Below are 26373 nucleotides of genomic sequence, written 5' to 3'. Positions count from 1 at the left end.
AAGACGAGGCTCCAGGTTTTTTTTTTTTTTTGTGGAACTTTTACGATTTGTGTTATTTTGATTGATTCCTTTTATTCATGTTCCGGAAAGAAGGTTGCAAATTACTGACGTTTCGTTCGTCGGTTTGTGATTTCCCGAATAATTAAAACTGAAGCACAATTTTCCTCCTCTGTATGCGGCAAGGTTTTATTTATTCATTAATCTATTGCTGAATTTTTGCAATTTGTGTTTTGTTCCGAGGAATTTATTATTTCCTTTGTTTTGAAGAAAGAACCATGCGAATTACTAAACACAAGTTAAATTGAAGCATAATCCTTCTATTCACATTTATTTTATTTTTCCGTAGTTTTATATGGAACTTTTGCGATTTGTGTTTTGAGTGATTTTTTTATTTATTTATTTTTTTTTTTTTCTATCTGGAAAGAGCGTTGTAAATTAACTGCGTTCTCTTGCATAGTGCTGCATAATTCTGCTCCTGTGTTCTCATTCATTTGTAAAAGACAAGGTTGGTTTTTGTGTGGAACTTTGCGATTTCTATTATATTCTGAGTGATAAGGTACTTACATACATACACACATATACATGCATACATAAATACAGGCAGACACAAGATGTAGTATCATTAGGAAACCCATTCATTGTACAATAATTAAACTGTCAAACAATTAGGAAGGCTCGTCCGAGAGAGAGAGAGAGAGAGAGAGAGAGAGAGAGAGAGAGAGAGAGAGAGAGAGAGAGAGACACTACATCTTTATCTTAACCACCCCGACGATAATTCACACACACACACACACACACACACACACGCAGCTCAATCCTCTCCTAGCAAGACGTGTCGAGGCTGGGCGCGCAGTCTGGGGTCGCTGAAGTGTTTGGCCGCGTCGCCTCTGCGTCATAACTCAGGCCAAGATGGGCTTCAATTTTACGTTGGAAATTACTCCCGTCAATTATAAGGTGTGAGGGAGACGGGACCCAGTTATGCACGAGCCGTCAATAACGCGGCCTTCACCTTCCCTGGAACTCCTCCTCCCTTACTTCCCTCCTTCCTTCTTCCATCCTCCTTCCTTCATTCCTTCCCTTGTGCCGTGGTCTGCCTCACATATCACCTCTTTCTCATACCCGCACATCACCTTACTTCTCTCTCTCTCTCTCTCTCTCTCTCTCTCTCTCTCTCTCTCTCTCTCTCTCTCTCTCTCTCTCTCTCTCTCTCTCTCTTATTTACCTATACAAGTTTAGTTCTTCTATGACTAACTCTCTCAACTTAATGAATTGATAGTGTTTTGTGTTTTCGTCATACTAGAATTCATTAGTCTTCATTCTATGTTACCTTGATAAAGAAAATGTACTGAGGAAAGGTTAATCTGTCATGCTGTTTTGTATTTGTGTTTTGTTTAGTTTTCATAATGATACAAGGTAAGCTTTATATATTTTGATCAGTAATGTTTCTCAATCTGCAGTCAGTCTAGTCTAATCTAATCGTCGATATAACTAAGTTTCCAATCACTCATTCTGCAGTCAATCTCACCTAATCGTGAAGGTGATCAAGTTGCCAGTCTGATTTAATCGTGGAGGTGATCAAGTTGTCAGTCTGATTTAATCGTGGAGGTGACAAAAACCCCACCCAATCTTTACAAATCAATATAATCGCTGCGTTAATCAAGCTGTGAATTTTTGGCCGATCTGATCTATTTTTTGCAGGAGAAATTATCAGTCTCTGTCGATCTATAGTCACTGTAGTCAAATGGTGCCAGAATGTCACTACTTGCATTGCCCTTCAAAACACTCTTATCTTTCCTTCTCTTTTCTCCTATGAACTAGAATTTATGTATAGTTCTCTTTGTATATTTATTCTGAAATAGGTAATTTCCAACAATGTTCTTTTTATCTTCTGCATAGTTGTTGTAATTATAGTGTCACGCTGGCTTCTGAGTGACCAAGAGAACTTATTTCGAAGCACTTCCACTACTTACAAGAGCCTCTAGTTGAAGCTACACGGGTTTTTAAGGCTATTTTTACGTTTCTAGTGACAGATTAACATGATATCTACATTAATAACAGGAGAAACAGTCTTGAGAAGCCGGCTAACCATGTCTGTGGTCTTTTAATCGTGGTAAGAGAGCGAAGAGTTTATGAGTACGAGGCCAAGTTGACTCTTTTTCACGCGGAACACGATCGTGGGTCATTAGTCGCCAGAGTGAGACCAGACACCCAGCGCTCGATGTTGCCTATTCGTTTTGTGTCCCTGCTTCCGACACACTAATTACATTCATCACAATAATTCGTTCACTTCCGTAGCAGATTAAAGCCGCGAAGATAAACAGTGCTGATTCGAGTGTCTGTTTCTCTCTCTCTCTCTCTCTCTCTCTCTCTCTCTCTCTCTCTCTCTCTCTCTCTCTCTCTCTCTCTCTCTCTCTCTCTCTCTCTAATATGTCATACCGTATAGTTCTGCCCTTATAATTTATGTACGGGCCTATTCCTTACGCTAATGAACAGTGTGTGTGTGTGTGTGTGTGTGTGTGTGTGTGTGTGTGTGTGTGTGTGTAGTTTAGTTTGACTTGGCTTGGCTTAGGTAGGGTTAGGGTACATTAAGTTCTTTTAGGTTAAGTTTCATTGTGCTTGGTTGAGTTTGGTTGGTTTGGTCAAATTGGATCAAGTTAGATTAGGTTTTGTTTTGGTTAGGTTTAGTTTGGTTTGGTCAAATTGAGTGAGACTAGGTTAGGTTGGTTTGGGTTTGATTCAGTCAAGTTAGGTTAGCCTAGATTTGTTTTTTTTCTTTCGTTTTGTTTAGTTTAGTTTAGTTAGGGTAGGTTATATTTTTAGTTTAGTTTGTTAGGGCAGGTTATATTACGTTAGGTTAGGTTCAAGAATCACTCGAAAACATCAGTGTCTCGTGTAAACCTGTGTACACATTATAACACTTTATAAAACTAAATAAGTAGATCAACACAAGACGCGGAGTATCACGTACGAGGGAGGGAATCAGCATGGTAATGTGGCGGGAGTCTTAAGTAGGGTTATATCTATGCAGTTAGCAAACTCGGCGGAGCGTTATCTATGTAATACCGACACGGGATGATTAATGGTACAGCGGGGGCGGGGCGAGGGCGTAATGGCAGGAAAGCCGTGAGGGAAGAGAGGCGCATTTGCAAGGAACACTATCAGTGTCTTATCTCCACCTCTTTAAGCACGCTGTTGTGGAAGCTATTGTTTTTGTTATTATTATAATATATTTGTGCGAAAACCAAAGTCCTTCTTTAGCAGGCACCGTCTTACCCCTGATAGAGCAGAGGAACCGGACATCAAAAAATATAGTAATAATAATAATAATAATAATAATAATAATAATAATAATAATAATAATAATAATAATAGTAATAGGTAAATTAAATGTAACAGTAAAGGGAATACAAGAAACGATGTCATCAAGGAAAATGGAAAGTCAGGTTAAATGAGATTAAAAAAAAAAAAAGTGTAGAAAACAGTATATATATTAGAGATAACAGAAACAGAGACTGTAGCATATATTTGTGGCTTCACTGTTTTGCATCATGAGTTTCTTCCCAGGTGAACACAGACTGCGGCGTGACAGCACGTAAACATAATCTTCTCTCTGCCTGGGATTCGAACCCGTGATCTTTTGGAACCGGGTGATGGGTGTGAACTGAACACGCTATTCCTTTTACCACCAAGCTGGAATTTTTCAAATACACCATATATACAAATTTTACTGTAAAACTACATTTTTCTTCAAATGTCTTACCGCACACAATATTTTCAGCCTTGCATGATGCCATAAAACAGTAACTGCCTTTCCCTTCTGTTTTTCTTCTCTCTGCTACCCTTTCACCTTCCCTCGAACCCTTCCGTCCCTTCCCAATCAGTCCCACCAAATATTTGATGGCTTCAGTCTGCCCAAACGCCTCCACACAGAACCAGACCTCACCAACCACCAGTACTCATTCTAGTGCATAAGACCATATAGGAAACTGCAAGAAGCCCGCCTGTAGACTTATAAGTGGGTGTCTCTGTATAAAACAAGTTTATCTATATCCACCTCTCATTCCTACTTATAAAGTTCTCTAACCAACAGCTCTCGCACTTACGTTAACTACTGTCCACTTTTTGCGCTTTGTTCAGAGGACACACAACCTTGCCCGGTGGATAATCTTTGTTCAGAAGATTCACAGCCTTGCCCAATGCAAAAATCTTTGAACTGTTCAGAGGACTCACAACCTTGCCCTGTGGATAATCTTTGTTCAGAAGATCCACAGCCTTGCCCAGTGCAAAATCTTTGTTCAGAGGACTCACAACCTTGCCCGGTGCATAATCTTTTAATTTAGTCTGTCAGTAGCTGTACATGCCTTGACACAGACCCTCTATCAAGTACAGGCATGGTCAAAAGTGTACCATTTTGCACTCTTTTCCATTGTGCTTAACTTTTTCCTCATTTTGAAGTCTGTTCTGCTGATAGCCTCCTTACGGAACCAGAGAACAGATAGAGTGTCTGCGGGTTAGAGGAATTAAAGAGTGAGAAAAATGTCAAAATGTTAGACACAGTAAAAGTGAATAGAGAATGCTACTCGACTTTTGTCCATGCTTGTACTCGTATTGCGTTTTGTTCCGAGGCCTCACAACTCTGCTTCCCTCATTCCGCCGCACTCAATAACTGTTCCGCGTGTGTGCTTCAGCTGTGATGGGTTGCAGTTCAGTTTTTCATCACCATATTTCACGAGTTCCGCGCCCCTTCAGACCTTATGAAACAATAATTCAGGCCTGTGTGAATTCTGACACACGCGATACCAAATTTATTGAGCTTGTAGCAACGCATCACACCACCCCTATAAATGTACGTACATACGTACACACCTCTTTTCAAAATTACGCATTGAACTTGAGCTTCAACATTTAGTGACATTTATTAACTCAGAGGATATTAACTAAGCAAAAATATAAAGATACTAATAAGAGCAATGACTACCTATTTTGCCACCATTATCTTTCAATATTAGAGCATGGACCTACGCTACAACATTCTTTTAAACTCAGGAAGCCAAGGCAGTGAAAGGGTGAATGGCGTCATCAGTCTTCATCAATTTCTCACGTGTGTTAACGCAGTACCTTATGACATTTCCTTGGGCCGACCTGTTCACCCTTTGGCAACTCGTTAGTTATTCTACTTCATCCGCAGGAGCAGGGTTCGGAAATAGCGGTGATTTACATTTACTGAAAGAGGGAGAAAAGATCACCTCGGAATGAGGAAGATTGTTCACTTATTCGCGGTTTAATTGTTCTTTAGCTGTGGTTAGGATATGCTGGTCAGGTTAGGAGTCTGTAGGCGTTGGTTGGGCGTGGTCATCAGGTGGGCGTGTTTGGTGGTTATGGGTCTCATGTACTACGGTTTGAATAATTTGAGTTTGCATATCAATACCATATATAACTGTATTTGTATTGAAGCTGACAGACAGACAGACAGACAGATAGACAGACAACACCATCATCTTTTAACATGGTGAAGAAGCCACAATGCAATGAAGTAATAAGGAAGTTTGGTCTCCATCGCCATCAAGTTCTGTACCCACCATCCTCCTGAACTCAAAAAAGAGTCGATCGTCCCCAAGAAAATGTCATAAGGTCGCACACACGAGGCTCGTCACAAATAGATGAAGATTGATGGCGTGGTTCACCCTTCGAGTTTAATAGAACGTTGTAGCGTAATTTCAAAAGAAAAGGACGGTTAAATAAGCTCATAGTTCAAACCTTTAAGTATCCTGTAGTTATATTTTTGATTAGTTAGATCATCTGAGTTAACAAGTGTCACTTATTACAGTAGCGCAAGTTCAGTGTATAATTTTCGAAAGTGGTCTAATAGTTCAAATTTAAGTGTCTGTAGCTGTATTTTTGGTCAGTTAGATCGTCAGTTAGATCCCTCCTTACAGGCACTATGTACCACAACACACACACACACACACACACACACACACACACACACACACACACACACACACACACACCGTTCTCTCCTCTCTACTCACTCTTTTTCACTCCTCAGACTGAACCAGTGTGTTACAGCTTATGATTTCCACGCATTTCCCCCACTCAAGTACTCGTTCATACCTGCCAGTACTGCCCAGATTTTCACTTACACTCGTCTCTCCACCCTTGAGAATTCGTATAGCCTTCCCCTGTCCGTCTCTTATTCACACTTGCTTTCCTTCTTATGAACGTTTGAATCACACCAATCACATGCAGTAAATAATGTACAGCTAGTGCTTCATATACTCGACAAAGAAACTGAATGTAGCCTTCCACTATTCGTCTCTCACTCTCACTCGCTTCCTCTCTTATGAATGTTTGAATCATACCAATCACATGCAGTAAATAATATTCAGCTAGTACTTCATATACCTGAGTTTAATAGCTGTAGGTGTATGAGAGAGAGAGAGAGAGAAGAGAGAGAGAGAGAGAGAGAGAGAGAGAGAGAGAGAGAGAGAGAGAGAGAGAGAGAGAGAGAGAGAGAGAGAGAGAGAGAATAGGATCACGTGTAGATTAGCCGTCTTCACTTAAGCTATTATTGTTCTAGTGGATTCTCTCTCTCTCTCTCTCTTTCTCTCTCTCTCTCTCTCTCTCTCTCTCTCTCTCTCTCTCTCTCTCTCTCTCTCTCTCTCTCTCTCCAATAATTTCTGCATATCTGAATATTTTTTTATGGAGAAGGAGAATGAGGAAGAGGAAGAAAAAAGATTACTACACACATACACACACACACACCCATAAACACGCATCAGTAGTTAGTTTTCCATTAAAAAGAAGCGCTTACGTGTGCACAATGCGTATGAACAAAAATATCACGTTATTTACCACATCAGAATGTCTGAAATAATAGTAATACAAAAGGAGAAAATAAAAAGCAACGTGTTTTTAGTTCTGCATTGTAAGTCGGGGGGCGAGGGTGAGTGTGAGGGATGAGGGGCGAGAGTGAGGGAGAAGGGAGGGGAAAGAGGTCGGGGCGTGAGGCGGAATGAGTTATGTACGAGGAAGGCGGAGGAGAGAGGAGGTAAGAGGGTAGAAATAAAGGTAAAATGTTTCAGGTAAGAGGGAAGCGGGTAGGAGGGTGTAAGATCCTTGAGTTATATGTAAGAGTTGTATAAACAGAGACAAGTGGCTTAGAAGCAGATATGGGGGTAGAGAGAGACAGGTATGAACAAAGGAATGGGAGAGTGTAAGATTCCAGAGGTAGATGTGAGAGAAGAGATAGAGACAAGAGACTTAGAATGAGAATAGAGATAAAAGGAGAAAGGGAAGAGTAGAGGTGGACAGTTTATAGAAGCACGTAGAGGTAGAGTTGAAATAAAGGCATGAGGAAAGAGATAAAAGATCAGATGAAGAAGGACTGATGATACAAGAACACAACAACATAGGAAAGCATGGAAAAGTACAAAAAAAACATCAAACATATCAATCTATTCACACCTGTCAGCCTCACCCATAAATTTATCTAATATTCTTTTAAAGCTCCCTGATGACTCGCCACTAACAACTGCTTATGAACTGTCTCACTCAATAGATGAAGGAAATTTTTCTTTTATTTTGTTTTTCTGGTATATTTTATCAGTTGTTGATGAGTAGAGTGTGAGTTACCAGGGAATGTGTAGAGACGTGTAGAGCGCGCGTTCCCCATCCGTCAGCAAGTGAAGGTCGGTAATCCTGCTTCGAACAATTGTCATAGGCTTGAAGCACGCTACGTTATACCCAGTGCCTCTAATAATTCTTCATGGAACATTACTGTAATTGCGTTTGTGCTTGCACCTCACCAACACAATATCTTTTGTTACTAAAAAGCACGATTCTACAAATACTGCCGGAATGATGTTTAATATATTATCATTATTATTTTTTTTTTTCCCTCTCAGGTTAAACAAGCTTTGCCTGGAAGCTTTTGGTGCAGCGTTGGAAGGTTAAGTGTGTACTCCTGTGGATATGTTTGCATCACAGCCATTCAGGTACGAGTAAATTAACTCCTGTCTCGGGAAAACAAATCAGTATTACGTACCTCTGTGTGTGAGCCTCCGTGTCTTCTGGCTCCGTACTGAGGCTTTCGCATGATTACCTATAAAGGTAACGATGACGACAGTAGTAGTAGTAGTAGTTGTAGTAGTAGCAGTAGTAGTAGTAATCCCCTCTGTTTGTCATTCTTCTGGTCTCCTATTCTTTGTTATCTTCTGCTTGTCGTTGCTCTAGTCTACTCTGGTTTCCCTTTCCTATCATTCCCACTCCAGCATTCCAGTTCTCCCGCTTGTCATGTTTGAGTCTCGATCCTTTACGGGAAAAAAAAAAAAAAAGCTAGACAGAGAGGGATAGAATTTCAATCCCCGATATAATTTTTCACCTGAGTCCCGCAAGCTTCATGTGGCGCGCCGTAAACCTTCACCCAGGAATTTTGCTCGAAAGCGACAGATGTGGTACTGGTGTGTGTGTGTGTGTGTGTGTGTGTGTGTGTGTGTGTGTAGGATACCCGAGTTTCATTGTACAGTTTAAAATAAAATGGAATTAAACGAGTTAGAAAACAATTTTTGATCCAAGAGTAACAGTCAGAGGAAATATGTAGAAATAAATAACAAATACAGTAATGTTGGTAGAAAAAAATGTATTAGGAGCTTGAATGTAAAAAGCTAGTAAAATAAAGAATATAATCAGTGAAACGATACCTTGAATAAAAAAAAAAAAAAACACGTATAAAAACAGCAAAACGATTAAGTGCATAAGATGTATTAAGGATATATGAATGAATCTGAATGTATAACAGTGTTTACATACATAAGAATGTATAAATCACATATAACATTTTTTTTTAATATTAATATCTGTAAAACGCGTAAAATAAAGAGGAAAAACTAACACAAAACAAAAAGCAGACACCTGAACGCGAGAATTCACTGTTTTTGATACTTTTTTTTTTTTTAGTTGCTCCGTGTTGCCTGCTGCCACCACCCCTCCCTAATCTCTCTCTCTCTCTCTCTCTCTCTCTCTCCCTCTCTCTCTCTCTCTCTCTCTCTCTCTCTATCTCTCTCTCTCTCTCTCTCTCTCTCTCTCTCTCGTCGATTCCCACAAAGCATCACGTACTCATCCCTTCCTTCTCTCCAATACTTCAAACATTCCCTCGTCCCTCCACATACAACCACACTGATCGCCGTCTAGTGTACACTCACTCACAGCAAAATAAAAGACGAATAAAACACAGTAAAGAACGCAATTTGCACCGACGTAAAGTGATGGAGCTTCCCTGGAGGACGCTAATGAAGTGTTATTACTCATCCACTCAGCTGGATAACTCGCTGAAGGGGGAAGAAATTAAGACTAAGGCACCCACACACACACACACACACACACACACACACACTCCCATCCATCCACTACCACCACCACCACCACCACCAGCGCCACCGCCACCACGAAGCAAATATTTTCTCGCCTTCCTGTCTCGTAACATAAAGTTTTATTAGTACTACGAGGCGCGCGTCGGAGAGGGAGCGTCCTGAGAAGAATCAGCCTCATAGGAAATGATAATGAAACAGCCTCTTAATGTTTAACTTCACTAATTTCCCCGTAGAGCCATACATATACGCTACTGAATATTACTACTACCGCTACTGCTGTTACTACTAGCAGGTCTTCTCCGCGCTATTCACATTTCTCTCTCTCTCTCTCTCTCTCTCTCTCTCTCTCTCTCTCTCTCTCTCTCTCTCTCTCTCTCTCTCTCTCTCTCTCTCTCTCTCTCTCTCTCTCTCTGTGTGTGTGTGTGTGTGTGTGTGTGAGAGTTTTGACTAACACACACACACATACATACACACACACACACACACACACACACACACACACACACACACACACACACACACACACACACACACACACACACACACACACACACACACACACACACACACACACACACACACACACACACACACACACAGAGAGAGAGAGAGAGAGAGAGAGAGAGAGAGAGAGAGAGGGAGTAACAAGCAGGAAAAAGAAAAAGAGATGCAAGAGACTTTTTTTCACGAATAACTGTTGAATAAATCATAGAAACACGTAAAGTATGAAAGACTGACTGAAAGACTAATGGTGATGATGATGGTGATGCCGGACTGGGAAAGCACGATGCACTTCACTAGCTGGACGAGAAGCGATGAAAATACAGAGTGAAAAATTAATAGATAATGATAGTGATAAAAGATAGGTTGGAATGGGACACACATACACACATACACTCACACACTCACACACACGTTAATTCTCAATGGATCTCTCTCTTCCTCCCATCATCTATGCGTCACTGGGAGCAAAGAGCCGTTTTAACATTTCTGTTTCCTACCCTCTCCCAGTTACAGTAATAGGTGTGTTGTTTATCGCTGCAGTTATGCGTCATTTGCCGGTAAGGGAAATTTTTTTCACTTCACCCTCGTTACTCATCACTTTGGACGTGGCAGTTCAGCTCAGTACCCCGTGAGTTACCATACCTTGTTGAATAGGAACATAAATATATTGGAAAGTAAGTAGACTTGGAAAAGCTTGCTGATCTACGCTAGGCAGTCCCTTTTAGTTGATAAAAAAATTATTGTTTTCACTACAGCCTCGTTATTCGTAACTGTGGACGTGGTAGTTCTGCTCATTATTTCAACAGCGACTGTACCGCAATGAGTGAGAACATCAGAACATTAGGAAATAAGTACGCTGAGAAAAGCCACTTGATATACGCTTTTTTTGTGTGTCGGGAAAGGAAGTTGTTTTCTATACTTCCTCGTTACTCATCACCCTGGATGTGGTAAATCTGTTCAGTGGTCCATAAGTGACTTGTCCGCGATGAGTAGGAACAGAGCGTCAGAAAGTACATGTAAGTAGACTACGAAAAGCTAGCTGGGGGGGTGAGGGCTTGGCAGGAAGGGCAGTTGGAGTGCAGGTTCAGCTTTACAAGGATAATATTATCAACTTTGTGAAGTCTATAACCGGCGTGGACCATAAGGGGCTAGCAATGGCACACAGATCACTGACTATGCCTAGGCAAGTGTGACACCGACCTGCTTCTCCTGCTTGTAGCGAGCGGTGCCTCTCAGCAAAGACTGGCCCTCCCAAAATGTTGGTTTAAACCTTCGTGCGAGAAGAAGTAATGCCTTAGTTCATTTCTGTATGCCCAAAAGTATTCAGTAATGGTACAGATTGTAGTGAAGTGTTGCTTGGAGCGGATTTGTCGGCTCAGTATAACACGAGTTTGTATCCTGCTCGAGGAGAGCATTCCTGAGCACCCTTGCTAGCACCCTCTGGCAGTGTGGCAGAGAGGACACTTGGCGAGGACATTACACTGTTTTTTGGAAAGGAAAGTGGATTGTTCAGGTAACTCTGCATGCCGAAGTGAATACTGAACGTGTGTTTCCGTTTGTTGCTCCTCAGTAATCGCCCACGCTGGTGCGGCGGCCGAGGCGCGCTGCTCTGCTGCTTTAAACGTGGCTCAGGGAAGTGGCCTGAATCTCCCCAAATAAGACACATACAAAAATATCAAATGCAATGAAAGCTCAGTGGATACACACTTCACTGCCTAATACTGTACCTCACAATTTTATATAATGAATTTTATTTGTACCATACAAGTACTCACAAACACACACACACACACACACACACACACACACACACACACACTCACACACGCATACATGTATCAGAGAGAGAGAGAGAGAGAGAGAGAGAGAGAGAGAGATTAATACCAAGACCACCTGGTAATATAATCGCTCACTAATAGAATTCCGGGCAATACAAAAGTTCTATTACACCTCCCTTATTAAATGTAGCGCTTCTTACAAGGCGAGGCAACACACACACACACACACACACACACACACACACACACACACACACACACACACACACACACACACACACACACACACACACACACACACATACATACACACACTAGTAATAGTAGTAGTAGTAGTAGTAGTAGTAGTAATACGTAGTAGTAGTTGTAATAGTAGCATCATATCATCTTAATCAGAGTCATTGTAGAGCAGAAATTACATAGTCTCTCTCTCTCTCTCTCTCTCTCTCTCTCTCTCTCTCTCTCTCTCTCTCTCTCTCTCTCTCTCCTCTCTCTCTCTCTCTCTCTCTCTCTCTCTCGTTTTAGTGTAGCAGGGAAATAGAATATAATTATTTTGCATATGAATACCATATTTCACAGTATTTGTACTGAAACTATTGGTAATGGGAATAAAGGTATTTTACAGAGAGAGAGAGAGAGAGAGAGAGAGAGAGAGAGAGAGAGAGAGAGAGAGAGAGAGAGAGAGAGAGAGAGAGAGAGTCTGTCTTCGCCGTTTCTTTACATGAGAGAGTTGAATAAAGTATCAATATTTAATCATGCTGAGCTCCAGTAATCCTCTTACGGCACGATGGAGAGAGAGAGGAGAGAGAGAGAGAGGAGAGAGAGAGAGAGAGAGAGAGAGAGAGAGAGAGAGAGGAGAGAGAGAGAGAGAGAGAGAGAGAGAGAGAGAGAGAGAGAGATGCTGCTACTTATATGTTCTTTAACGACTATGATGATTATTTTGATATACTACTACTTCTACTACTACTACTACTACTACTACTACTACTACTACTCTTGCTGCTACTACTGCTATTACTACCACCACCACTATCACCACTACCGTGACTACCAACACCACAAGAATAAAAACCATCACTAACAGTAATAAACTCAACCATCTCTCTTTCTCCGACAGACTCAAAACAGACCACCACCACCACCACCACCACTACCTAACCCTCTGTCCACGCTGGAATGTGTGACCTCTCTGCCAGGAATGTCACCGTCCTCTCACCACTCTGACACCAAGCACCCTCACAATAACACCTGCAATACTACGCCTCTGAGCCCCTCTGGAGGAAAGACGTGGTTTTTAAGTTGTATTGTGTTTGCTAAAGTGCTTGCTTCAAAAGAAATGGTTACTTATTTATTTATTTTTTTTGTGGATGTGTGTTATTTACTTGTGTGTGTGTGTGTGTGTGTGTGTGGTGTGTGTTGCCCTATATATAGAACACATTTTTGAGGTAGAACAGTTTACGTGACAACAACCACCGCCATCACCGCCACGCATGGAAACACTTGCCCGGCTCATTACGAGAAGCTACAGTAATTTCTTCCCCGCGTCCCGAGTCTTGTGATCTTTTGAGCCAAACTTACCCCGCAGCTTACGAGTACTTAACACGAAGCGAGTTTGTGTAATTATTTATGTTTGTCTGAGTGGAGCCAATTTGAGCGTGTGGCCCTGAGTGAGGCGCCACACCTGCCTGGCTGCCCTCTTCTAGTCCACGTCCTCTTCCTTTTCCTCTTCGTCTTCGTCTTTTCCTTTATCTTCCTCTTCTTTTTTTCTTCCTTTTCCTCTTCCTCTTTTCCTCCTCCTCCTCCTCCTCCTCCTTTCAGAAATTTTCAATCAATCAGTGCTCCTCCTCCCAGCACCCTATCACCTGAGTTCTCCCTCTTCGTTTTCCATCACAAGATTAAGCATGGTTCCAGCACAACGTAATCCTGGATAGAAAAAAAAAGCTATGGGTGTTTAGATATTGGTCCTGAACTGCTGGTGCAATAATATAATGTCAGTGCAGGCCATAAAATAAATTGGCTTTTCTTTTCCTCCTTTTTTTTTGTGTGTGTGGAAATGACATTTTGAGCGGACTTTTTTGTTATTCATTTATTCTATTTCCTATCTTATTTTTTTTTTATTTATTTACTTACTTATTTTTTTGTCTTTGATCGGTCTTCCTGATACGTAAAATCCTTATAAGGCATGAGATACAGACTTCATGATCTTGGAACACAATATTATTTGTTGCTTTACTAACCGACTACATTATTCTGCAATATTCATGGAAGTTGGAAGAAACAAATGTGCAGCAACATAATACATACAAATTACTGGAAATCCTTCGACAAGCCCGCTGCATGAATACTTTTAGATAAGCACGTCGCATCAGCCTTTCAACTGACGTAATTCACTCCGGCATAATTTTAATTCCTTTTAAATAACATTAAAGTAACAGACAGCTTCGTTAGCCACAGTAGGGCTGTTGCTGGCTGTTCTTTCCTTTGCATTTCTTTGTTCCTCCTCCTCCTCCTCCTCCTCCTCCTCCTCCTCCTCCTCCTCCTCCTCCTCCTCCTCCTCTTCCTGTATTTCTGAGGCACCAAATGAGAATAGCTAAATATGCATTTTACGCTAACACTAATTAAACTAAGCATGAGCTCTGGTTTTTGCCCTATTGTTAGACATGGTGGGGCGTCACCGCGTCAGCGTGTTTTCGTGAGCGTGATGATCCTCATACAGCAGCGGTGAAGAGCGAGGCACGTTCCGGGGAGCTCGTAAGTTCCATGTGAATCATGAACTGTACTCTGCTTCACCAAGTCTGTCTTTGAAATTTTGCCACCTGAGGGCACGCCATCATGGCAAGTCTGCCACTGACTGATGCTCTTCCTCGGTGACTGGTTTGCATATTCTCGTCTTGTTTTAAAAAGTGCGGCAAATTTATTCTGTTTCTACCAAATTCATTGCTTAAATACACGATACCAGATTTTTTTTTTCTACTTGGACAATGAGGTGCCATATTAATAGGTAAGAATTTTAGTAGAAATTCAGTATTCTTCTTCAGACAAACGTGAATTGTCCTGCACGAAAAAAATGTAGCAACGGTGCTCCTCAGTACACAACTTGGTGATCCTCGTACAGCGAATGGTGTCTGATGTGAGGGTTGCTGCGAATGCTCAGTGGCAGACGGCAGAGAAATGGCAAGCTTGTTCTCGTATCGGCCAAGAACACTGTGATTATCCAGGCTGTGATTACTGCGACCATTGCTGCTTTGACGTGGTGTCTGAGGCGCTGCAAGGACGTAAGGCTCCCGGTGGACTGTGTGTGGTGGCAGAGCTGTCTTGATATTCCTATCTTGAAATAATTCCAGTCGTTGTAAATGGAAAAGAAAAAAAACGAGTTTTGGGATTTACAAGTGAAAGGGATGAAAACTAACTACTGACACAACAACAACAACAACAACACGCCCTCTCAACCTCTCCACCAACCACCAACCACTAGCCACCAACCAGAACATCTCCACTCCATCAACCACCACCACCACCACCACCACCTCCCCAAACTCCCCAAGCCGCACCCTCTCTACTCACATACACACACACACACACACACGCTCTCTCTCTCTCTCTCTCTCTCTCTCTCTCTCTCTCTCTCTCTCTCTCTCTCTCTCTCTCTCTCTCTCTCTCTCTCTCAAATCTTGCTCTATGACAGAGGAATTATGAAACACTCAATTGTTTCTCCTTCCCTTCACCAAATATACTGCAAAAATTAAGCGTCAGTACCTCAGCTGATGGTACTTTGGTGAGCTTCACGTGTCATCACCTGTTTGCATTACGTTTTTCCCCCATTATATATCCTTCTTAATCTCAATCTTCATTTCTTCACCTTCCTTGCACTAACAGTCTTCAGAGATCAAGCGTCAGTACTTCAGTTGATGCTACTTTGGTGCGCTTCACGTGTCGTCACCTGTTTGCATTACTTTTCCCTATTTCATCTCCCCAATCTCAGTCCGTGCGTGTCCATTATAAAGAAATGGGGGGGAAAAAGTATTCTCTCGTGCCAACAGTGTACCGTGTGGTACCTTGGACGATTCTGGGCTTGTTCCTCCCTCTCCTCCACCCTCTGACTACTTCATGCCACCTATTAAAATTGTTCGCAATGATGTTTTCCATGGCCTCGCTGGCCTAAACCCTCGGAAGGCTTATGGACCTGATGGGGTCCCTCCTATTATTCTCCGAAACTGTGCCTCCGTGCTTGCACCTTGCCTAGTCAAACTCTTTCAGCTCTGTCTGTCAACATCTACCTTTCCTTCTTGCTGGAAGTTTGCCTACATTCAACCTGTTCCTAAAAAGGGTGACCGCTCTAATCCCTCAAACTACCGTTCTATTGCTTTAATTTCCTGCCTATCTAAAGTTTTTGAATCTATCCTCAACAGGAAGATTCTTAAACATCTATCACTTCACAACCTTCTATCTGATCGCCAGTATGGGTTCTGTCAAGGCCGCTCTACTGGTGATCTTCTGGCTTTCCTTACTGAGTCTTGGTCATCCTCTTTTAGATATTTTGGTGAAACTTTTGCTGTTGCCTTGGACATATCAATAGCTTTTGATAGAGTCTGGCACAAAGCTTTGATTTCCAAACTACCCTCCTACGGTTTCTATCCTTCTCTCTGTAACTTCATCTCAAGTTTCCTTTCTGACCGTTCTATTGCTGCAGTGGTAGACGGTCACTGTTCCTCAGGGTTCTGTCCTGTCACCCACTCTCTTCTTATTATTCATTAATGATCTTCTAAACCAAACTTCTTGTCCTTTCCACTCCTACGCTGATGATACCACCCTGCACTTTTCCACGTCTTTTCATAGACGTCCAACCCTTCAGGAGGTAAACATATCACGCAGGGAAGCCACAGAACGCCTGACTTCTGATCTTTCTAAAATTTCTGATTAGGGCAGAGCAAACTTGGTATTGTTCAATGCCTCAAAAACTCAATTCCTCCATCTATCAACTCGACACAACCTTCCAGACAACTATACCCTCTTCTTCAATGACACTCAACTGTCCCCTTCTTCTACACTGAACATCCTCGGTCTGTCCTTTACTTATAATCTGAACTGGAAACTTCACATCTCATCTCTAGCTAAAACAGCTTCTATGAAGTTAGGTGTTCTGAGACGTCTCCGCCAGTTTTTCTCACCCCCCCCCCAGCTGCTAACTCTGTACAAGGGCCTTATCTGTCCATGTATGGAGTATGCTTCACATGTCTTGGGGGGGGTTCCACTCATACTGCTCTTCTAGACAGGGTGGAATCAAAAGCTTTTCGTCTCATCAACTCCTATCCTCTAACTAACTGTCTTCAGCCTCTCTCTCACTGCCGCAATTTTGCATATCTAGCTGTCTTCTACCGCTATTTTCATGCTAACTGCTCTTCTGATCTTGCTAACTGCATGCCTCCCCTCCTTCCGCGGCCTCGCTGCACAAGACTTTCTTCTTTCTCTCACCCCTATTCTGTCCACCTCTCTAACGCAAGAGTTAACCAGTATTCTCAATCATTCATCCCTTTCTCTGGTAAACTCTGGAACTCCCTGCCTGCTTCTGTATTTCCACCTTCCTATGACTTCAATTCCTTCAAGAGGGAGGTTTCAAGACACTTATCCATCAATTTTTGACCACTGCTTTGACCCTTTTATGGGACTGGCATTTCAGTGGGCATTTTTTTTATTAGATTTTTGTTGCCCTTGGCCAGTGCCCTTCCTACATAAAAAAAAATAAAATATTGTATGTCTTCACTAATTCACCTCTTTCATAGTTGCTTCCTTCCTCCTGCAGCAGACAGCTCCTTCCTTCCTTCCTTCCTTCCTTCCTTCCTTCCCTCTTGTGGCTCAAACTTTTCCGTCCCTCCTGCTCGCGTCCATCGGTTTTCCAGGGGAATGTGGACTCAGATATTCATGTATAAATTTCTTGGTGTAAAATATTCCCTGATAAGTGTTCGTTCTCATTCCACGGAAACTCCTTCTTGCATAATCTCTCCCGCACCTTCCCGCTGAATGTTAAAATGGACCATCCCTGCCTTCCCTCCGACACCTTCACCTCCTGCTGTGCACTCCAATACGGTCCTTATTCTTGTTCATTTCGTCTACCAACTTCTTTTTTCTCCATCACACCTTCACGTCCAGCAGTGTACTCCAACAGATTCCTTATTCCAATTTAATTCGTGTACCAATTTCTATAAACGCACCACCAGATAAGCTTCCTTACTCTAGTTCAGTTCGTCTACCAAACCCCTCGTTTTCTGTGATGCAGCACCAGACATACGCTTACTACACTAGTAGCACGTGCACCTCCCAGCAAGACACCAGCTGCAGGTTCCTTACTTTATATCAGTTTGTCTACTAAGTTTCTCTTTCTCTATGAGGCAGCATCATACACAAGTTTCCTACACCTGCGCCGTCCACGAGCCTGTTCCTTTATGCTTTTCTTTCTCTTCCTCTCTTGATAATTTGGCGTAATGTGAACGGCCGCCCTGAGCCTCCCTCTTAGCGCGTGATCTGTTACTTTTTCTTTCTTTCTTGCTGTGGTTCCTCTTGCTGCTTCTTTCTCTCAGCAATTTCTCCTAGGGTTCCTGTAGCGGATGTAATATCAAGGCACCCCCCTTAACTTCCCTCTTTGCCCGTGATCTACGTACAATTTTTACAGAATTAGCAGAGTGTGTGGAATCAGGTCTCAGATTGTGGTCCCAGTTCATCAGTTTGTTAGAGTCATTCCCGAAAACAATGTAGCACGACCTATGAAACTCGTAGTAGTAGTAGTAGTAGTAGTAGTAGTAGTAGTAGTACAGATGACAGGTGTTGCTACTGAGTAATTATATGGCCCAGGATTTGCAGAATGTTTACTGCTGGTGACTGTATACCTCCTTATGTCCCCTCTCCTTCCCTCTCCCTCCACTCTCCTTTCCCCTACTCCTTCCTGCACTCCTTTCTCATGCTTCCTATGTTATTTATTAATTTATTAATTTTCTATCACGCTAATCTTCCCTGTTCTATTCCTTGCCCTTTCTTTTCTCTCTCCCTCGTCATCGCAGCATTTGTATGTCAGTAAGACTTTATTTTGTGACATCATGATATTGCTGAAATCACCACCATCACTACTGACATCAGTATCATTAACATCATCATCACCATCATCATCGTTATCATCATTATCATCATGCTTTCCTAGATTTTAATTACCTCTAGTTCCCCACTAACAAAATTGATTATTCTCTGAAGCAGGAGATAAGTGAGCCACTGAGAAAAGTGAGATTCGACAACAGGAGGGCTGACTTTAGACAGACCGACCCTTCTTATCGCTGCCACATCACCAACATGGGAGTATCTCGTATACCTGTCCATAAGTGAGGTGCTACTACTATTACTATTACTACTACTACTAATAATAATAATGATAATAATAATAATAATAATAATAATAATAATAATAATAATAATAATAATAATAATAATTTTTATACTGATGTTGCTGCTGCTGCTGCTGCTGCTGCTGCTGCTGCTACTACTACTACCACTACTACTACCACTACCATTACTACAACTACTGCTGCTCCTCCTGCTGCTGTTGCTGCTGGTGCCGCTGCTGCTGTTTTTTTTTTTTATGCAAGAGGAGCACTGGCCCTGGGCAACAAAAAGAACGAAAAAAATAACCCACCGAGATGTCAATCCGTAAGGAAAAATAAAAAATAAGATTATCCAAAATTGGAGGGCGAGTGCCTTGAAACCTCCCTCTTCAAAGAGTTCAAGTCATAGGAAGGAGGAAACGCAGAAGCAAACAGGAAATTTCAGAGTTTATCTGTAAAAAGGATGCATGGATGAGAACACAGGTTAACTCTTGCATTAGAGAGGATAGAAGAAGGACAAAGAAGTATTACTTCCTCCGCAGAGTGCTGGGCACCAACACACAAGCTTTCTTCATAACTCTCCTGTAACATTTATTCATTTGCTTGTTTTAGCTATTTATTTATTTATTTATTTGTTCTCTCCGTGGAAGAACACACCGCGCCCTCCTCACTGACGAGTGAGGGGCGGTACGACCACACCGCAGAGCAGTGACACGCGCAAACACACACACACACACACACACACACATCTTATCATTTGTTTGAAATATAAATATCTCTACTTAGTTATGTATCTGAGAGAGAGAGAGAGAGAGAGAGAGAGAGAGAGAGAGAGAGAGAGAGAGAGAGAGAGAGAGAGAGAGAGAGAGAGAGAGAGAGAGAGAGAGAAGGGGGAATAATAATAATAATAATAATAATAATAATAATAATAATAATAATAATAATAATAATAATAATAAATTGTTTATTCCATGAAACATGGTTATTCATTTGATCATACACAAGTACAAGTAAAATAAGAAAGCAAATGTAGCTACATCATCAGCTTAGCGTAAGGCCATAAATGCTAAAATGATGAGATAAAATCTACGAGAAATACTATAAAATACTATAAAATAATACCAAAAATAAAGCTAAAACTAAAATAAGACTAGAAACAAAATTAAAATATTGGAGAAATCTAGCTAGATAGTGTAAAAAATAAATACATGTGGAGACCTAATTCAACACATTTAACAGTAGATTTCTAAGACTAGATTTGAAACTGTGTAGGCTTCCGGAGGTGGTAATATAGTGAGGGAGCTCATTCCATAACTTGGGCCCACACACCGTAGTGGCCCTGGCACCAGTGTCTGTTTTAGTTCTTTTTATATACAGGTTATTTCCTTGTCTTGTTGTGGTGGTTGTATTATCTCTGACTGTGGGAAGGTTCAGGTACCAGTCTGGGTATAGTCCATTCATCGATTTATACACTGTAGTACACTTCTCTAAATAATATTTGTCTTTCACAGTCAGCCACTCTAGGTCTTTTATGATAGGAGTCACGTGGTCATATTTTCTTGCACCTCCAGTTACAACTTTAGCAGCAAAGTTCTGTAGTTTTTGTACAGTATGAATGAGAGTTTTGTTGGGAGAGCCCCAGATACAAATACAATAATTAATGAGGCTAAGCACTAAAGACTGAACAATAACTTTACGAGTGGGTTTGTCAAAGTTCTCACTAACTCTGTTTATAAACATTAATGTTCCCATTATTTTAGTATTTAATTCTGCAATGTGCACATCAAATAACATGTATTTGTCAAAATAGACACCCAAATTTTTTACATGCGTAGTCGGGTATATATGTACTCCATTACAATTTATAGAAATGTCAGGGGGAACATGGGCTAACAGTTGCCTATTTCCAATGAAAATGCATTGCGTTTTTTTGTTATTTAATAATAGACCATTTGTTAGGAAATAAAGTTCTATATTTTGCAATGCATTTTCAGTGTTGGAGATGAGCTCATCAAAATTTTCGACAGTATCAGCTTCGAGGAATTGGGTGTCATCCGCGTATTGTATCAAAGATGTCTCAACTTTCTCATTAAGATCATTGACGTATATAGAAATTAAAATTGGGCCGAGAATTGAGCCTTGTGGAACCCCGTAACGTACGTTTTCTTTCTTAGATATTGTATTATTTAAGCGAACGGGTTGTGATCTATCTTGAATATAATTTGCAAACCAAACATTGTCAATATTAAGCTTAGTGCACTTATTTAATAAATTATCGTGGCTGATACTGTCAAAGGCTTTTGATAGGTCACATAAAGTCAATACAGAGATTTTCTTTGAGTCCATATTATCATAAATTTTATCTGTAACAACAGTAAGAGCAGTTTCTGTAGACAGTCTAGGACGGAACCCGTGCTGCGTATTAGACAAGAGTTTATTAGTTTCCAAATAATGCGAGAGCTGGCTAGCAACTACTTTTACAAGAATTTTAGAAAGAATGGGTAAAAGAGAAATAGGTCTGTAATTATTAAAATCATTAGTATCACCACTTTTAAAGAGTGGAACTACCACAGCATGTTTCCAAGTAGTAGGAAAGATACCTGTGACAATGAAAGTGTTAACAATGCAAGTTAGATAGAATGCTATAACAGACAATGAGTCTTTTACGAAAGTTAAGGGAATACTATCAGAGCCTATTGAGCTTGTGTCTTTAAGTCCCTATATATTAAGAATTATAATGTCAGTGTCAACAGGTTATATTCAAACAAGGTAAAGTCAAGTGTATTTCGTCTGGAGTGTACAGAAAGTGTTTCAGCAGCGGTGTTCAGTGTTCACTATGGCCATGTGCGTCAGTAGTAAGCAGGAATTGCAAATATATAATTCCACCACCCGCCATGATGTTGCCGGGAGGGGCGGGGCGCCTTTCCCACGCCCGCCAACACCCGCCCCGCTGCCAATCAGTCCCTGTGCTTCGTCTTTCGCAGCCGTTGGCTGCTCCGCACGCCAGTCAGGGAGGAGCCTCGGCCAGGCTGGCCTATCACGTGGCGGCGGGCTTCCCTGCTCACGCTGTCAGCCAATGGAGAAGCGAAAAGAGGCAGCTGGAGGAGGAAGAGGAGGAGGAATACCTTTTCAGCATGATCTGTTTGTAAGGTGTGACTTGAGTAAGCGTGTGTATCATGCAGGCTAGGCTCCCTGTGTTTGCCAGGCGAGGTAGAGTACGAGTATTTAGCAAAGGTGAGAGAAGGAAAGAAGAAAGAGGGAGAAGGGAAGGGGGAAAAAAGGAAGTGGCTGTGTTGAACGGCGACTCCTGTTGCTGCTGCTGCCGCTGCTAGTACTACTCGTGTTGCAAAGTTTAAAATAAAAACTATCACTGAGAATCCAGAAACACAAGCGTGTGGCCAGTACAACAGTTATCCGTGTGTGTGTGTGTGTGTGTGTGTGTGTGTGTGTGTGTGTGTGTGTGTGTGTGTGTGTGTGTGTGTGTGTGTGTGTTTCCTGAGCTGTGCGTTCAGATCACTTGATCTGTGACAGAAAAAAAAAAAAAAATTGCTATCCCGGCGGGAAGCACTCAGTGATTATAAATTACGATGTTCATAAACTCAAATGATCTTGGTGTTATCAAATTATCAAATTTTCTCGGTCAGTGAAAAGTAAGGTGTATTCTATTACTACTTTTTCTTGGAGGTGTATTAAAGAAAAATAGATAAGTAAAAACAACGGGAAATTATCTCTGCCGTTAAACGTTTGTTGGTGAGGGACATAAATACACACTTTGCTGATAATGTGCTGCGTGCATAGTAAAGGCGTGGGCAGTGTGTGCTATCAGGCCACTTCTAGTCTCTGTGGTGGAGCGCCTGTGTAGCTTTAAGGGAGATATATTTTTTAGTTGCGGGTGTGCGGCCACTGGGCAGGAAAGACGGTGTTGCTTTGTTGATGTGATGCGATGTGAGACGGGTCGTTGGCTTTCCTGGACGTGCCGGGAATGCCCTTGTAATTGTTATGTACGAGTAACTTTTGGTATGTGTGTGTGTGTGTGTGTGTGTGTGTGTGTGTGTGTAACGACAAGCCCTCCTCCTCCTCCTCCTCCTCCTCTCTTTTTTTTTCACTCTCCCTCTCTCCTCTCCTCTCTTTCCTAGACTTCTCCCATTCACCTTTCGGGAACTGGTGTCGTTCACATTTCTTCAGTCCCCTCGTTGCCTTTATGAAGCGCTCTAAGTCCTGCTTGGTTCAGCGGCGTGCTGGTTTCTCCTCCTCCTCCTCCTCCTCCTCCTCTCTCCTTTAAGCGGCGCTGCTCGCTGATCAAGCAACGCCTGTGAAAGCAGCGGACGCGCAGAAACAGAGAAAGCACACACACAAAATAAGTGTTTTCTTTTTACTCTAAACACTTCTTTTACAAGAATGCATCTCCTCATACGCAAAATGTTCGTTCTTGTACACAATTGTCTTTCCTTGTACAAAAATGTACTGTTATTCACAAATTTACTTTATACACTATTTTTTTTTTCACAGAATTTAATTTCCTTACTCAAAATGCAACTTTCCATTGGCGGAATACATTTTCTTATAAAATATGTCCTTTAAAGAAAATGCACATTTACAGGAAATTCAGTTTTTACTGTATGAAATCACTTTTTTACCACAAAAATTATGTATTTTCAATACAAGATCCACATTTTTCCTTCACATCATGTAGTGTTCTCATTTTTTTTTTTTTTTTTTTTTTTTTACGAGATATACATTTTCTTCCGCATACAATATTTTGAGCAAAATGTGCCTTATTTTAACAAGATACATCCTTTTTTTTTATATACAGCATTTTTAAACATGTACTTTTTTTTAAGCGTGGTACACCTTTTTCTTTCACATAATATAATATTCCTACACAAAACATACCTTTCTACACACACACACAACCAAAAAAAAAAAAAAAAAATACAAAAAAAAAAGAAAAGAAATTTGCACAAATTTTACGTTTTTTTTTTTTTTTTTTTTTTTTTTTTTTTCTTTTCTGTCCCTTAACTTGCAAATCAGTGGATCCCGGGCACGTACCTCGTATATATATATATATATATATATATATATATATATATATATATATATATATATATATATATATATATATATATATATATATATATATATCGTATATATATATATATATAGAGAGAGAGAGAGAGAGAGAGAGAGAGAGAGAGAGAGAGAGAGAGAGAGAGAGAGAGAGAGAGAGAGAGAGAGAGAGAGAGAGAGAGAGAGTCTCCAAAAGTTATCCAGGCGTTTCTTGAATATATTCAGTGTCTCAGCTTCAACGAGGCTTGAACGGATTTTCATGAAGCGTCGTTGAAGGTGAGACAGTGGGTACATTCAAGAAACGTCTGGATAAATTTTAGAAGCATATGGAATTCCAATACATTCCGGCCACACCACCACCAACAAGCAACATACAGTCTACCATTTTAGAGTGCAGCAAAGACTAGCCTATGAAATGTAGCTAAGTGTATCACAATGTGAGTGGACTGCCCAGACCTGAGTACAGAGGTGCTCAGGACGGAAAAGGTTGAGAAATTCTGCCTCTCGCCACCACACTTACCAGCTTAACCCTTACACAACTTTACCAACCCTAACCATTCACGTAATTACCACTAGGTATTTTTCTTCACACCTTCCATCATCCCCTCAATCCGCCTGCTTTTGCATTTTTTTTATTTTGTTCTTTATTCCTCCCACGGAACTTAGTGTTCGGAAAAAGCGAATTAGAAAGAAAGAAAACAGTGGCATTCTTTCCTACACTATGATCAGGGATTTTCTGCACCTTATCTGGGGTTTTAGGAGGGTAACAGAGGCCTTTGATTCCCCTGCGTTCCTCGTTAAAAGCATCGTTGTGAGGCTGCACCCGAGGATGTGTAAGAGCTGAGCGCCGCGGAATGGGATCGATCGAAGGAAGGACCAATGAGGGCGAGGACCAGAGACGGGAACACAACGGAGCACAAAGAAATAACGAATAGTGGCTTACTTTTTTTTTTGTAGAAGAATAGTTTGTGTGTGTGTGTGTGTGTGTGTGTGTGTGTGAGAGAGAGAGAGAGAGAGAGAGAGAGAGAGAGAGAGAGAGAGAGAGAGAGAGAGAGAGAGAGAGAGAGAGAGAGGAAATTTAAGAAAGGGAATGAACTAGAAGCCGTCAGCAAGGAATATACACATAAAAGTAGACAAGTAAAGAAAATAAAATTACGGAGCCGCAAAAAGAGGAAGGAAAGAGAGGAAGGAAGAAAATGGAGTGCGGCGAGGCGGAAATGAGAAACACAGACAGGTAGAAAGGCGCGCCCGTGCACACACACACACACATACAGTCAAGTTCACCATAATGAGGCCGCCAAGGTGTTGGAGTGTTACATTGTGTAGTGTTACAGGAAAGAAAAGAAAAATTAAGATGGTGTGGATGAGAGAAGCAAGAAGAAAACAAGAGCCAGAGAAGACTTAGACAAAAGGAGGATACTTTAAAGTCCTGGTGTAAACAAATGTCGAAATTTATGAAAAGAAAACAAAAGAAGATTGAGGCGGTGAGTGAAACAAGCAAGAAGGAAACGAGAAGCAAGGAAGTTTTAAACACAAGAAAAATACTGTCAAATTCTGGAGTAAGCATAGATGGAAATTGAGTGATTGTGACTTTGTGAGTGAGAGAAGTAAGAAGAAAACGAGAAGCGGAGAAATATGTTGGACCAAAAAAAAAAAAAAAACATTCTGTCTAGTCTTGGAGTAAGTGAGAGTAGAACCTAAGAGACTGTGGGTGAGAGAAGCGAGTAGGAAACTGGAAGGAGGAAAGTTTTAGACAAATGGATGACACTTTCAAGTCCTAGATCATGTGAGTACAAGTGAAAAAATTGTGACTTAGAGAAAAATAATGAGGGAAGGGGAGAGAAAAGTCACCAGACCAAAACAACCTCTTGTTGAGTTAAGTTTTTCTTTTTTTTAAGAAAGAGCGATAAATTAATGGACATCTCTCCTTCCCCGGTGTTTTCGTGCCCCAGTCCGGCTCCTTTCACGCATAATACTAAAAATAACAATGTTAAAATAGAGTAAAATACCTTTAGAACATAATTAGCAAGGACATTTTATTCATTCACCTTTATTTTTTTTCATTTATCGTTCATTTATTTATTTTATTTATATCTACTTTCAAATGCTTGTGTAGCTGAAAACACCCAATCGCTCGAAGACATCTTGTGCGTGCCTCCCTTCACGTTGTATTCCTTTGTTCTTCAGCAGAGAATACGAGCAGCTACGTGACACAAACCGCGGAGTTGTGGTCTTGTAACCCGGCAGCAACGCTAAGATGCCCCGAGACAGCGTGCCGTAGTACAATAA

At 41.2% G+C, this 26373-nt stretch overlaps 1 long non-coding RNA gene across 3 annotated transcripts in view; it reads left to right on the top strand.

The window, feature by feature from the left end:
• The first annotated feature begins 7978 nt into the window (after window positions 1-7978).
• The window catches only part of LOC135097095 (uncharacterized), a 29009-nt gene continuing 10614 nt past the window's right edge, over window positions 7979-26373 (top strand). The window contains exon 1 of one of the 3 annotated variants that reach the window (XR_010265374.1): window positions 7979-7997. This is a non-coding gene — a long non-coding RNA (uncharacterized LOC135097095). Of the gene's footprint in view, window positions 7998-8097; window positions 8113-26373 lie in introns of those variants that run through there. The other 2 variants (XR_010265373.1, XR_010265372.1) reach the window with 2 other exon arrangements.

Source organism: Scylla paramamosain, unplaced genomic scaffold (assembly GCF_035594125.1).
Source record: "Scylla paramamosain isolate STU-SP2022 unplaced genomic scaffold, ASM3559412v1 Contig12, whole genome shotgun sequence".
Lineage (NCBI taxonomy): Eukaryota > Metazoa > Arthropoda > Malacostraca > Decapoda > Portunidae > Scylla > Scylla paramamosain.
Note: the sequence above shows the minus strand (reverse complement) of the source record. Positions and strands in the feature narration are given on the sequence as shown.